The sequence below is a fragment of the Rhinoderma darwinii genome, chromosome 1 (genome assembly GCF_050947455.1).
Source record: "Rhinoderma darwinii isolate aRhiDar2 chromosome 1, aRhiDar2.hap1, whole genome shotgun sequence".
Classification (NCBI taxonomy): Eukaryota; Metazoa; Chordata; class Amphibia; order Anura; family Rhinodermatidae; genus Rhinoderma; species Rhinoderma darwinii.
Window position 1 is genome coordinate 473,560,796 of NC_134687.1, and position 12,089 is coordinate 473,572,884.

Below are 12,089 nucleotides of genomic sequence, written 5' to 3' on the forward strand. Positions count from 1 at the left end.
CGGAAACACGCTGCGTAAAAAATACTGCATGTCTGAATGACCCCATTGAATTGCATAGGTCCATGTGACGGCCGTTGTTTTAACGGCTGTCACACGGCCGTATTAAACGTTCGTGTGAATAAGGCTTTAGAATGGGACCCAAGCAATGACTCACAATTTTGCCACTGAGCATACTACCTGCGTCATTACTGCAGCAGCAATGCGGCAAACAGCCACGCTGGCACGCTGTTTGGCGAAGTTGTCAAATTGCTTGTTAATGGCCGCTCAGTGTTCCGAGTAAAACGGCTGTTTACCTGAAAAATTTTGCGGAATCAGTGAAATAATTTCATGAGGTATCAGAATTGGGTTTTAATTGCTTGATCTGCATGTTTTTAGCCACACTAGAGATTTGACCTTTCTATTTAGAACAAAAACTGAAAATGATGTAGAAATGAAAGTAGATTTTTTTTGCTGAGTTTTTCATTGAATAATAATACAAGAGTTTTCTTACATTGTTAATTTCTGAGGTTAAATTTTCCTAAAAAGAGTGTGTGTGTGTGTGTGTGTGTGTGTGCGTGCGTGCGTGCGTGCGTGCGTGCGTGTGTGTGTGTGTGTGTGTGTGTGTGTGTGTGTGTGTGTGTGTGTGTGTGTGTGTGTGTGTTTGTGTGCCTATAGCAATACAGAGGTTTGTTTTTAATCTCTTATTGTACATTAGCCTATTTCATCTTACGTATTCTCATATCTTTGAAAAATTGCATTCCATATTTGAATATTTATAACAGTATTTGTGAATATTTGACATTCTGGTTAAACGAAAGTTCTTTCGCATAATACAAGAATCACCAGTCTCCGCTTATTTCTGCAGCTAACTTTACAAAGAAACTTGTTGAATTTTCCAGACTGCGGACACCTAACCTATGACCTTGAGGTTGTTTCCCAGGAGCAAACCATGGCAACCAGACTTAACCATGAGATAGTAGGATTAGCTTTGAATTGGCCTGGAATTTTAAGTATTTTGTGAGGTTCCACAGGAAGTATCAAGTACCGAGTGGAATTATTACAGCTACAATGAATCATTGTCTTATATCTTTAATGTATCAATCTGCAGTATGTTACATGTATAACTCAATATACGGATTACACTGTTGCCCTGTGTGTACATGTAAAAGCTCTATAGGTCATGAATAAATGGTCATAAGATCCTACCAGATATATTATAATACATATCAAAACTATCTCCTAATATTGTGATCAAAGACTGTAAATTGGATTTGCAGCAGATTTTCAACATTTACAGTTTACCCTAGATTTTTTCTGTTACATGTAAGTCCACAGGTCATGGGGGAGTATAATTACCTTCATAGAAAGTACTTAAATTTAAAAAAAAAGTATATTTTCATGTCAGAGTACGGTTTTGCTTTAGTAAAGCCTTTGGTTGGTTACATTAGCATAAGACAGTTAACTCCATGTTAATGCATCTTAAGATGTTTTTGAAAATAACTTTGCTAATTTCTCTGCTGTTTTTTTAAATGTGGGTGGAGAGTTTAAAGGAAATTTCCAGTTTTATGTAAATAAAGCGTAATTACAGTTTAATGAAAAGTTAGGATAAGTTCACATCTTTTTACTGTACGACTGACGTGCACATTTTGACATTAAAAAAAACAGTGTCATCACAGCGTGTACATTGATTTTTATAGACATGACGGATGCCCTAATAGTGTAGTTTGTGCATACGTTTGTGTGCTTGCGTTCTATCTTGTCTACTACGCTTTCAGTACTTTTCCAAAACGCATGCCACACGCATTCGTTTTTATTTGTATTGGAGTCAATGGCGATGTGTGGATGATGTATGCAATCTTAAACACTACTATTGTATACGTAAAACGTGTGTTTTTGTCATCATATATGGGAAATTACCCAGATTATGAGACAAAACAGTGCCTCCCCCTGCCCAGTCCCTCAGAACATTATTGATTTGGCTCAAGAACAAAAAATGATTGTTTGCTACAATGTGTAAGTAAAATGTTTCATCCTGGATACCAGAGATTAGAAAGTTTCATAGCTATTCATTATACAATGGTTAAAGAGCATCTGTCACAGTTTTTACAGATATTATGTCATCTAAAAGAGATTTTCCAGTAAAGAGAAATTGATGGCTTATCCTCAGAACAGGCCATCAATACCTGATGGATGGGCGTCCGACTCTCAGCACACCTGCCGTTCAGCTGTTTTAAAGCGGCTGCGTCTTTTTTTTACTTTCGTATTTTACTGTCCTTTTTAGAAATTTTTTAGGAAAGTGTATTAAATGAGTCTAAGGCTTTGTTCACACAGTGCAGATTTGCTGCAGGAAAGGAACCTAAACAGAGGAAATATTTAAAGGGTAGCCTTTAAATATTTGCTCTCCTGGATCCAATGCTAGTTTTGGCTTCAAAAATCTGCACTGAGTGAACAAGACCTAAGGGTACCGCCACACGTAACGGATTTGTTGCTGATGTTCCAAAGTGTTTCTGCAGCAAAATCTGCACGTGTTACATGTGGATTTTGCTGTGAATTTCACATCTTCTACATTGAAAATGGTGAAATCCACAGTGGACATCCAGAACAGTATGAGCATGATGCTAATTTGAAAATCTGCAACATGCTCTGATTTTTGTGCGGAAGATGTTAAATATAAAAAAAGATTTATTTTTTTTAAATCTCATCCACTTGTCTAAAACAGTCCTCCTGTGCGAAATGCGCAAATCACGACTGAAAATTCACTACAAATCCACTACATTTGCCGGATTCACACAAATATAAAGGAATAACTTTTAGTCTGGGTTCACACGACCTATTTTCAGGCGTAAACGAGGCGTATTATGCCTCGATTTACGCCTGAAAATACGGCTCCAATACGTCGGCAAAGATCTGCCCATTCATTTGAATGGGTTTGCCGATGTACTGTGCCGACGACCTGTCATTTACGCGTCGTCGTTTCACAGCTGTCAAACGACGACGCGTAAAATGACTGCCTCGTCAAAGAAGTGCAGGACACTTCTTTGAAACGTAATTTGAGCCGTTTTTCATTTAATTCAATGAAGAACAGCTCAAGATTACGGGCGTCAATGACGCCTCGCAAAATGCGAGGAGGAGCATTTACGTCTGAAACGACGGAGCTGTTTTCTTCTGAAAACAGTCTGTAATTTCAGACGTAAAAGCCAGTTATCGTGAGAGCATACCCTTAAAGAGGCTCTGTCACCAGATTTTGCAACCCCTATCTGCTATTGCAGCAGATCGGCGCTGCAATGTAGATTACAGTAACGTTTTTATTTTTAAAAAACGAGCATTTTTGGCCAAGTTATGACCATTTTTGTATTTATGCAAATGAGGCTTGCACAACTGGGCGTGTTGAAAAGTAAAACTACAACTGGGCGTGTATTATGTGCGTACATTGGGGCGTTTTTACTTCTTTTACTAGCTGGGCGTTCTGACGAGAAGTATCATCCACTTCTCTTCACAACGCCCAGCTTCTGCCAGATCACGCTGTGACGTCACTTCCCCAGGTCCTGCATCGTGTCAGACGAGCGAGGACACATCGGCACCAGAGGCTACAGTTGATTCTGCAGCAGCATCAGCGTTTGCAGGTAAGTAGCTACATCGACTTACCTGCAAACGCCGATGCTGCTGCAGAATCATCTGTAGCCTCTGGTGCCGATGTGTCCTCGCTCGTCCGACACGATGCAGGACCTGTGAGTGACGTCATAGCGTGATCTCTCGAGAACACGCTGTGTGTCTGTGCACTGCCAGAAGCTGGGCGTTCTGAAGAGAAGTGGATGATACTTCTCGTCAGAACGCCCAGCTAGTAAAAGAAGTAAAAACGCCCCGATGTACGCACATAATACACGCCCACTTGGACTTTTACTTTTCAACACGCCCAGTTGTACTTTTGCAAGCCTCATTTGCATAAATACAAAAATGGTCATAACTTGGCCAAAAATGCTCGTTTTTTAAAAATAAAAACGTTACTGTAATCTACATTGCAGCGCCTATCTGCTGCAATAGCAGATAGGGGTTGCAAATTCTGGTGACAGAGCCTCTTTAAAGTCATATTTAGATGTGGCAGACAATTTCTGCATTCACACAGTGAATCTGCAGCAAAATCCACACAAGTAAGGGTGCATACAGACGGGGCAGATTTCGTAGCAGATCTGCAGCAGTTTTCAGCCTTTGCATTGCAAAGGCGAAAATCAGCAGTGAAAACTCGCTGCTTCTCCGCAACAGACTTAGCATGCTGAGGAATTTAAGTTCTGCCCCGTAAGCTGTTTTTCGCACCATTTTTTTCTGCAACGTCTGCACTAAAAAGCTATAGAAATCAAAGAAAGAAAAGTCCACTGTGCATTTCCACTATAATCTGTCCGCAGCGGAATACCGCAGCTAATCTGGAATGCCTGAACATGCCCTTAAATTGATCAATTTACATTTGATCATTAGTAGGGTAATCCTGTGTGTCACATGCACACACGATCCGCTCTGAGCCCAGTCGTAAGTCAGCTGGACAGTTGGATTCGGGTTAAAGCACTGAGATGCACCTTCTATGCAAGGTGGATGCATAGATGCTGCATTTAAAAAACGATGCAACTTTTCTAATAAAGATATTTTAGGAAAAGTATTTTTAGCCCAAAATACAAACATGTGCAACAACAACAACCCAAAAAATTACAGTAAAGGTTTCCATAGCCTTTAACAGGGACAATGCACTTAGTGATGTCACAAAACAGGGATAGTGTACACAGTAATGGCACAGTACAGGGATAAAACCAGTGGCGGATCATCATAGGGGCGCTTAGGGCTTGTCACGGTTTTTGCCACGGATCGCGACAAAACTGCACTCTGTATTTCCTGCAAAAGGACCTGCAGACATAAGGTCAGATGACCTTATGTTTTCAGTTCTTATTACTGTTGAGAGACCTGCAGGTCACATGGCCATGTAGGCAGGTCCTAGTACAGCAGCAAGACTCCATAGAGAAGACTGTAAGCTGCTATGTAAGTATAAAGGGGATGGATTATTGTAAGGTGCTGGAGTCTGTATTTACGGCGTCTGGTCTGGGGTCTGTATATAGGGTGTCTGTATTAGATTAGGGGTCTATATATAGAGGGTCTGGGGTCTGTATTAGTTTAGGGGGTCTGTATTTAGGGGTCTGGGGTCTGCATTAGTTTAGGGAGTCAGGTCTGGGGTCATTATTAGTTTAGGCTGTCAGGTCTGGGGTCTGTATTTAGGGGTCTGGTCCGAGGTCTGTATTTAGGGGGTCTGGTCCAGGGTCTGTATTTATTTAGGGCGCATGTTCTGGGTCTCTATTTGTTTAGGGGGGTCTGGGGACTGCAATAGTTTAGAAGGTCTGGGATCTGTATGTATTCTAGGGTCTGGCTTGTTGTCCGAATTTCTTAGTCTGAGTTAAAGAGGTTGTCCGGGCATGGACCGTTTTTTCATACAAATGACATATCCATAGGCTAGGTCATCAGTATATGATCGGTGGGGTTCCGACACCAAGAACCCGCACCGATCAGCTGCTTCGACTGCCTCCGGGCACCAGATGTCCGTGTGAGAAGCAGATAGCTCCGGTCAAAGTGTAGCGGCCGAGGTGTAGTACTGCAGCTCTGCTCCTATTTAAGTGAATAGGAGCAGAGTGGCAGTTTTGCAGCACGGCCGCTATGCGGTGAACGGAGCCATCTGTTTCTGGTACTGAACACTGCATAACAACCTTTGCGCGGAGGCAGCCAGAACAACTGATTGTTGTGCAGGGTCTGGGATAAAACTAAAGCAAGACTTATTTTACCTCTGTAACATCATTACCCTTTATTTATTTATTTATTTAATAAGAATTTTTTTCTGACGTACAGTACTGTTAATGCTGTCAAAAACATATTTTTACTGTGGAAAGCTAAATACGAAAAACTCTTTTTTTAACGCATTGCATTAATAATGATCCGGAATCACCGGTGAAAAAAAAGCAATATTGTTACAAAGACGTATTCCATTAAAAAGAAGCCATGCACAGCTATGACTAGAATTAATGAGTTTTCTTTATTTTTTATTTGCAAATCAATAATATTGTATTTATTTCACAGTCTGTTATTAAATTGTATTTCTGTGACTAGTGCAGTTTTTTTTAATACTTTTCAGGATGATAACATTTAATTACCAGGGGTGTACAAATACATTGCAAAATAATTTATAATTGGATAATCTATATGTCTTGTCAATGCTAAAAGGCATATTCCAGGCAAAGCAAAGATAAGTTAAATTAATGGTGTATTCAATACTTACCAAACCTCCTCTCCCTTTTTCTTGCGTTATTTTAATTTTACGTCAGTATGCCATGCTAGTTATAGTGGCATTAAATCTCTAGGTTTTGCACCCATTATGCAATTAATCCCACTGTGCTTCTCTTAGTAAATTGGGCATGCTCCATCCCCTTGGGTCCAGAGCCCTGTAAATAAAAAAAAATTACTTTCCTCTCCCTGCACAGCCTTATTCTCTTTTCTTTTGTCAGTCATATGCTGTGTTGTCCAATCTTGATGTAGCATGAGTGAATTGCCTGCTATAGGACCTGAGGTATGGTATCATGGCTTGCCCTAGTGGAGCTTCATTCACCTATTAGGCAATAAATATTCTTATTTTTCAAACTTGTAGTCCAAGAGAGAACACAGTAGCAGTCTCTGACTGATGAGATACTGTCCATGCTTATTTTATAGCTTGTACAGGGTCAAAAATAGGCAGACAAGACAAGCTGACCTTCCCAAGAGCTAAGAAAAGCAGCTGCAAATCCTAGCATGAACAGGACTGTAAAAAGACTCAGAATAGAGGTAGGTTTTGTCATTTACATTCTTCTCCAGAGCAACAGACTGTAAAATGTCACTTTGCCAAGTATTCACTATAAATTTTAGTGAAAATTAGTAGTCTGTGGCCAGGGCCGCACCGTCCATGAGGCGAGATGAGCACCCCCCTCCACCACACCCTCCTGCACTATAATTGTACCTGCGTCTATAGGATGCAGATACAATTACATGCATAAGCTCTGAATGGCGGGACACGGAACGTGCCCCGCTATTCACCGCCTTTCAATGACGCAGCGTTGAAAGGCGCTGATTGGCCGCGCAGAAGGACTTTCTCTGCCACTCAGTGCCTTTTAACGACGCAAGTGGCGCAATGACATCATGGCGCCACTTGCGTCGCTTAGCCCAAGCGGACCTGCTCAGAAAAGAGCAGGTCTGCATTGCAAGAGTACGACACGGGAACGGGTTTAGGTTTAGTATGTAAAGTTTTTGTTTTTTCTGTTAAAAATGTGAGAGGCTATATGTGGAGTGCTACCTACAGGGGGGCTGTTTGTGGGGGCTATATGTGGAGCACTATCTACAGATGTTGGGGGCTAAATGTGAAGCACTACCTACAGGGGGGACTATATGTGGGGGCTATATGGGGAGAACTATATACAGGGGGTATATGTGGAGCACTAGCTACAGGAGGTGGGGTTATATGTGGAGCACTATCTACATGGGGGCTGTATGTGGAGGCTATATGTGGAGCACAATCTACAGGGGGTGGGGGCTATATGTAGGGCACTATCTACAGGGGGACTATATTTGCAGTACTATCTTCCGGGGTGTAGGGTCTATAAGTGGGAGCTATATGTGGAGCACTACCTACAGGCAGGCTGTATCTGGGGGCTGTATGTGGAGCATTATTTACAGGGGGTGGGGGCTATATGTGGAGAATTATCTACAGGGGGGCTGTATGTGGGGGCTATATGTGGAGCAATATCTACATGGGGGCTATATGTGGAGCACCATCTATGATGGGGAACTGTATACAGGGGGCACTATATACAGGGGTCTCTATGGGGGGAACTATCTAGAGGGGGCACAGTGTGTGTGTGTGTGTGTGTGTGTGTGTGTGTGTGTGTGGGACACAGTGTATGGTGCTATTATAATCAGGGACACAGTGTATGGTTCTATTAGAATTTGAGGTGCAGTGTGGGGCACTATTATATTTAGGGGCATTGTGTGTGGCACCATGAGAATTTTATCTTCGTTTATAGGTGCAGACATGTTTGAAAAGTGAGAAGCTGAAGACATCTGAGCGGAAAACTGCAGAAATGGGCCATGGCCGGGAGAAGTCAGCACAGAGGTCTGGACCGCATGGAGACGTCACCTGTGAGTCACTTAATGTAAATGTTTATTCTGCCTCTAATCAGTGCTGTAGTCACTGTATGATCTGTAGGGAGATAATGGGTGGTATGATTATTTATTTTCTGTGTGGCTGCTAGTGATGTAGAACAGCCAGAGAGATGTCAATCAAGATCTTGGGGGTCTCCATTTCAATTTTCACCTCAGGCAGCAGAAAAACTAGAGTCAGCCTATTCTGTGGCAATTGACTTTTCAACAGCATGCAGCAAATTTCACCAAGACTGAACCTGTGCTTATCATTCGGCATCCGCAAAGTTTTATTCCTTACATACTAGACTCTACTGTTCATCATTAGACTAGAGTGGGACCGGGATTCCTAGGGCCCAACAAAGATAATTAAAGGTTCCACTTTAATTGCATTGTAATCTTTGTTGTTATTAGTGGGAACATTCAAAACATTATCAGTAAGATTTAATTGATTATTTGTAAATCAACTCATAAGACCCTAGTGGCAAGTAATTAGCTCTAAAGCCAGCTACAAATGGGGTTGTCTGCTGCTGGATGTTTTGAGCCCAATATTGTATCAGTTGAGTCTGAGCCCACCTTAGGATTCTTTGGCACTTTGGAGGGTCAATCTGATACTGCATTAGACCTACTCTGTCGGTCTGAATGTTGCTTACCAAAATTGTATTTGTATTTATGGAAGAAAATCAGAGATTATATTTACATGTGTTTAACAATCCAAAACATTGTTTTACACACTGCACCCACACTTCATGCATCACTCACATTCCTGACCCTTATGCACTATACTCAGTACTGTCCCCTATATTTTACACGTTATTCACCAGTCACTATACTCAGTACTGCCCCCTATATTTCACACATATTATTACTACTTGCACATTATACACAATTAATTTATTTTTTACTACATATCCCATGCACCGCACGCCACTCCCCTCAAGGCTAGTGGGAGTGGCTATTATTATTTAACACACATGAGCACGTTCCTTCAACAGCAGTTTTGACCTGCCCAATTTGTGAGTATGGCCAATTTTTGTGTTTTTAGTTTAATTATGGGAAGGGGGCGTCTAGGGCTAAAGTCATTAGGTTCTAAAATAGGCCATAAGTTGAGGAGACGAAGGAAGTGGGCTATATGGTGTTCTGCATTAGACAAGGAATCTTCTGAGATCCACGTCCTAATAAACCGAAGCTGACCCGTTAAATAATACATAAATACGTCCGGAAGAGCTGCCCCGGCTAAATCTTTCGGTCTCTGCAGGGTACCGAGCTTGAGCTTAGGTCGCCCCAAGCCCCATATAAAGGGGCAAAACAGAGAATTCATCAGGTTAAAAAAAACATTTAGGGACCAGTGTGTCAGCATGTTCCAGTACATATAACATCTTAGGAAGCACTGTCATTTTAAGTAGGTTGAGCCTACCAGCTACTGACAGGGGGAGCAGTTGCCAGACAGAAAATTTATCCTTCAGATACGATAGTAAGGGATAGACATTAATGTCATAGTATTGTGTACTATCTCTGGAGATCCAAATATCAAGATATTCAAAACTATGAACTACCTGTAGACTCTGAAAATGTGAATCCCATCCGCAGTTATTAGAGTGAAGAGGCTTGAGATATGATCTGCTCCAGTTGATATGTAGCCCTAATAATCTACTAAATGCATCAACACCATGGCCCTGTGTAGGGAGGCATTCGAATTGGCTGAAAAAAGCAACATGTCATCCATATATAGCCCTATGCGATACTCATATGGATACCCTGAAAAGCCACGTCCTGGCGGATGCAGATAGCCAATAGTAGAGGTGACAATGGGTACCACTGCCTCGTGCCTCTATGGAGGCAAAAGGAAGGGGACAGGATCCCATTGACCACCACTGAAGCGCGAGGCTCTTTATATAAAACAGTAATCCATTTAATAAAGTGCTCACCAAAGCCAAATCTCCGGAGGACTGTGAAGAGATAAAGCCAGTCTACAGAGTCGAACGCATTGGCCGCATCTAGGGAGGCCAAGGCCCAGTCCTGCTGCTCCCACCATCCAATCTGTGCCACCACCTCAGCTCTGCGTATATTGTCTGAGGTAGACTTGCCAGGAATAAATCCGGATTGGTCCGAATGAATAATATCTTTTATGACCCTGGCTAGACTGTTAGCTGGGAGTTTAGTCAATACTTTTATAATCAATATTACGTAAAGATATGGGTCTATAAGACCCACATTCCTCCGGGTTTTTCCCAGGTTTTAGAATAACAACAATATTACCATCTTTCATAGAGTCTGGTAATGCACCTTCAGCAAATGCTGTCTCAAATAAAGATAGGGGCTGGGGTGATAAAATATCTGTATATTGGGTATATACTTCTAATGGAAAGCCGTCAGGACCCGAAGCCTTCCCTTTAGTCATAGATAAGATACACTCAGAGATCTCTTCAACTGCATCTCACTACCGTCGAGCGATAGCTTTGGAAATTGAATGTCATCAAAATATGTACCTAATTCCGCTATAGAATATTGGGCTCTTCAGGTATATAAATCTCTGTAAAAACCAGCAAATTGATCCAAAATATCGTGGGGGGAAGAAAATAGCTCATTTTGGGAGTTACGAAAACACAGAACTGGGGGGGACATAGTGTTCATTTTTACCACCTTTGTCAATAATGTACTCGATTGATTACCCAATTAAAAAAATGATTGTTTAGTAAAGAAAAGTCTATGAGCTGCCTTTTCCTTTATGAGAAGCAGATTTTCTCTCCCCACCGAAAGCCAGGCATCCCTGTTGTGTGAGGACGGGGCCCCAACAAACATATCCTCCAGTTCCCTACATCTGTGAGCTAAATCTGCCTCCTGTCGAGCTGAGGAGTGTTTAACATAAGATAAAGAGGAGCGCAAGCAGCCTCTCAGATAGCAGGGGCATAGCTAGGGGGGGGCAGGTGGGGCATGTGCCCAGGGCGCAACCCGGTGGTAGGGAAAGGGGGGGCGCCGAAGAGCAGCTGATCGCTGCTGACAGGCACCCCGTATGTCGGACACCTGCAGCAGCTTTAGGAAGAGCCAGGAAATTACAGCGTTCTGACTGGGGTGTGACGTCCAGGGAGTGGACCAGTCCAGTCACCTGACTTGTCACCTGACCTCACATCAGTGACATGAGGTCAGATGAGACTCAGGTCAGGGGACAGGTCCACTCCCGTGCTGCAGCCTTCCAGCATCTGCCTCTACTCTGTGCTACACACGCCAAGAAGCAAAGAGGAAGCTCCGCCCACAGCCCGTCCTGACCTGTCAGCAAGGAGATATGGTGAGTGTATGTGTGTGTGTAGTGTGAATACAGTGTGTTTCTCTGTGTTTGTATGTGCATATGTTAAAGTGTGTGTGTGTGTGTGTGTGTGTGTGTGTGTCTGTCTACTACATTATCTGTACTCAGAGAGTTATCACTGTGTTATCTGTGGTATTACATAACATCTACATTATCTGTACTCAGAGAGTTATCACTGTGTTATCTGTGGTGTTACATAGGACTTCAGGTGACATAACTACATTATCTGTACTCAGAGAGTTATCACTGTGTTATCTGTGGTGTTACATAGGACTTCAGGTGACATAACTACATTATCTGTACTCAGAGAGTTATCACTGTGTTATCTGTGGTGTTACATAGGACTGCAGGTAACACTACATTATCTGTAGTCAGAGAATTATCACTGTGTTATCTGTGGTGCTACATAGGACTGCAGGTAACATCTACTACATTATCTGTAATCAGAGAGTTATCACTGTGTTATCTGTGGTGTTACATAGGACTGCAGGTAACATCTACTACATTATCTGTACTCAGAGAGTTATCACTGTTTATCTGTGGTGTTACATAGGACTGCAGGTAACATCTACTACATTATCTGTACTCAGAGAGCTATCACTGTGTTATCTGTGGT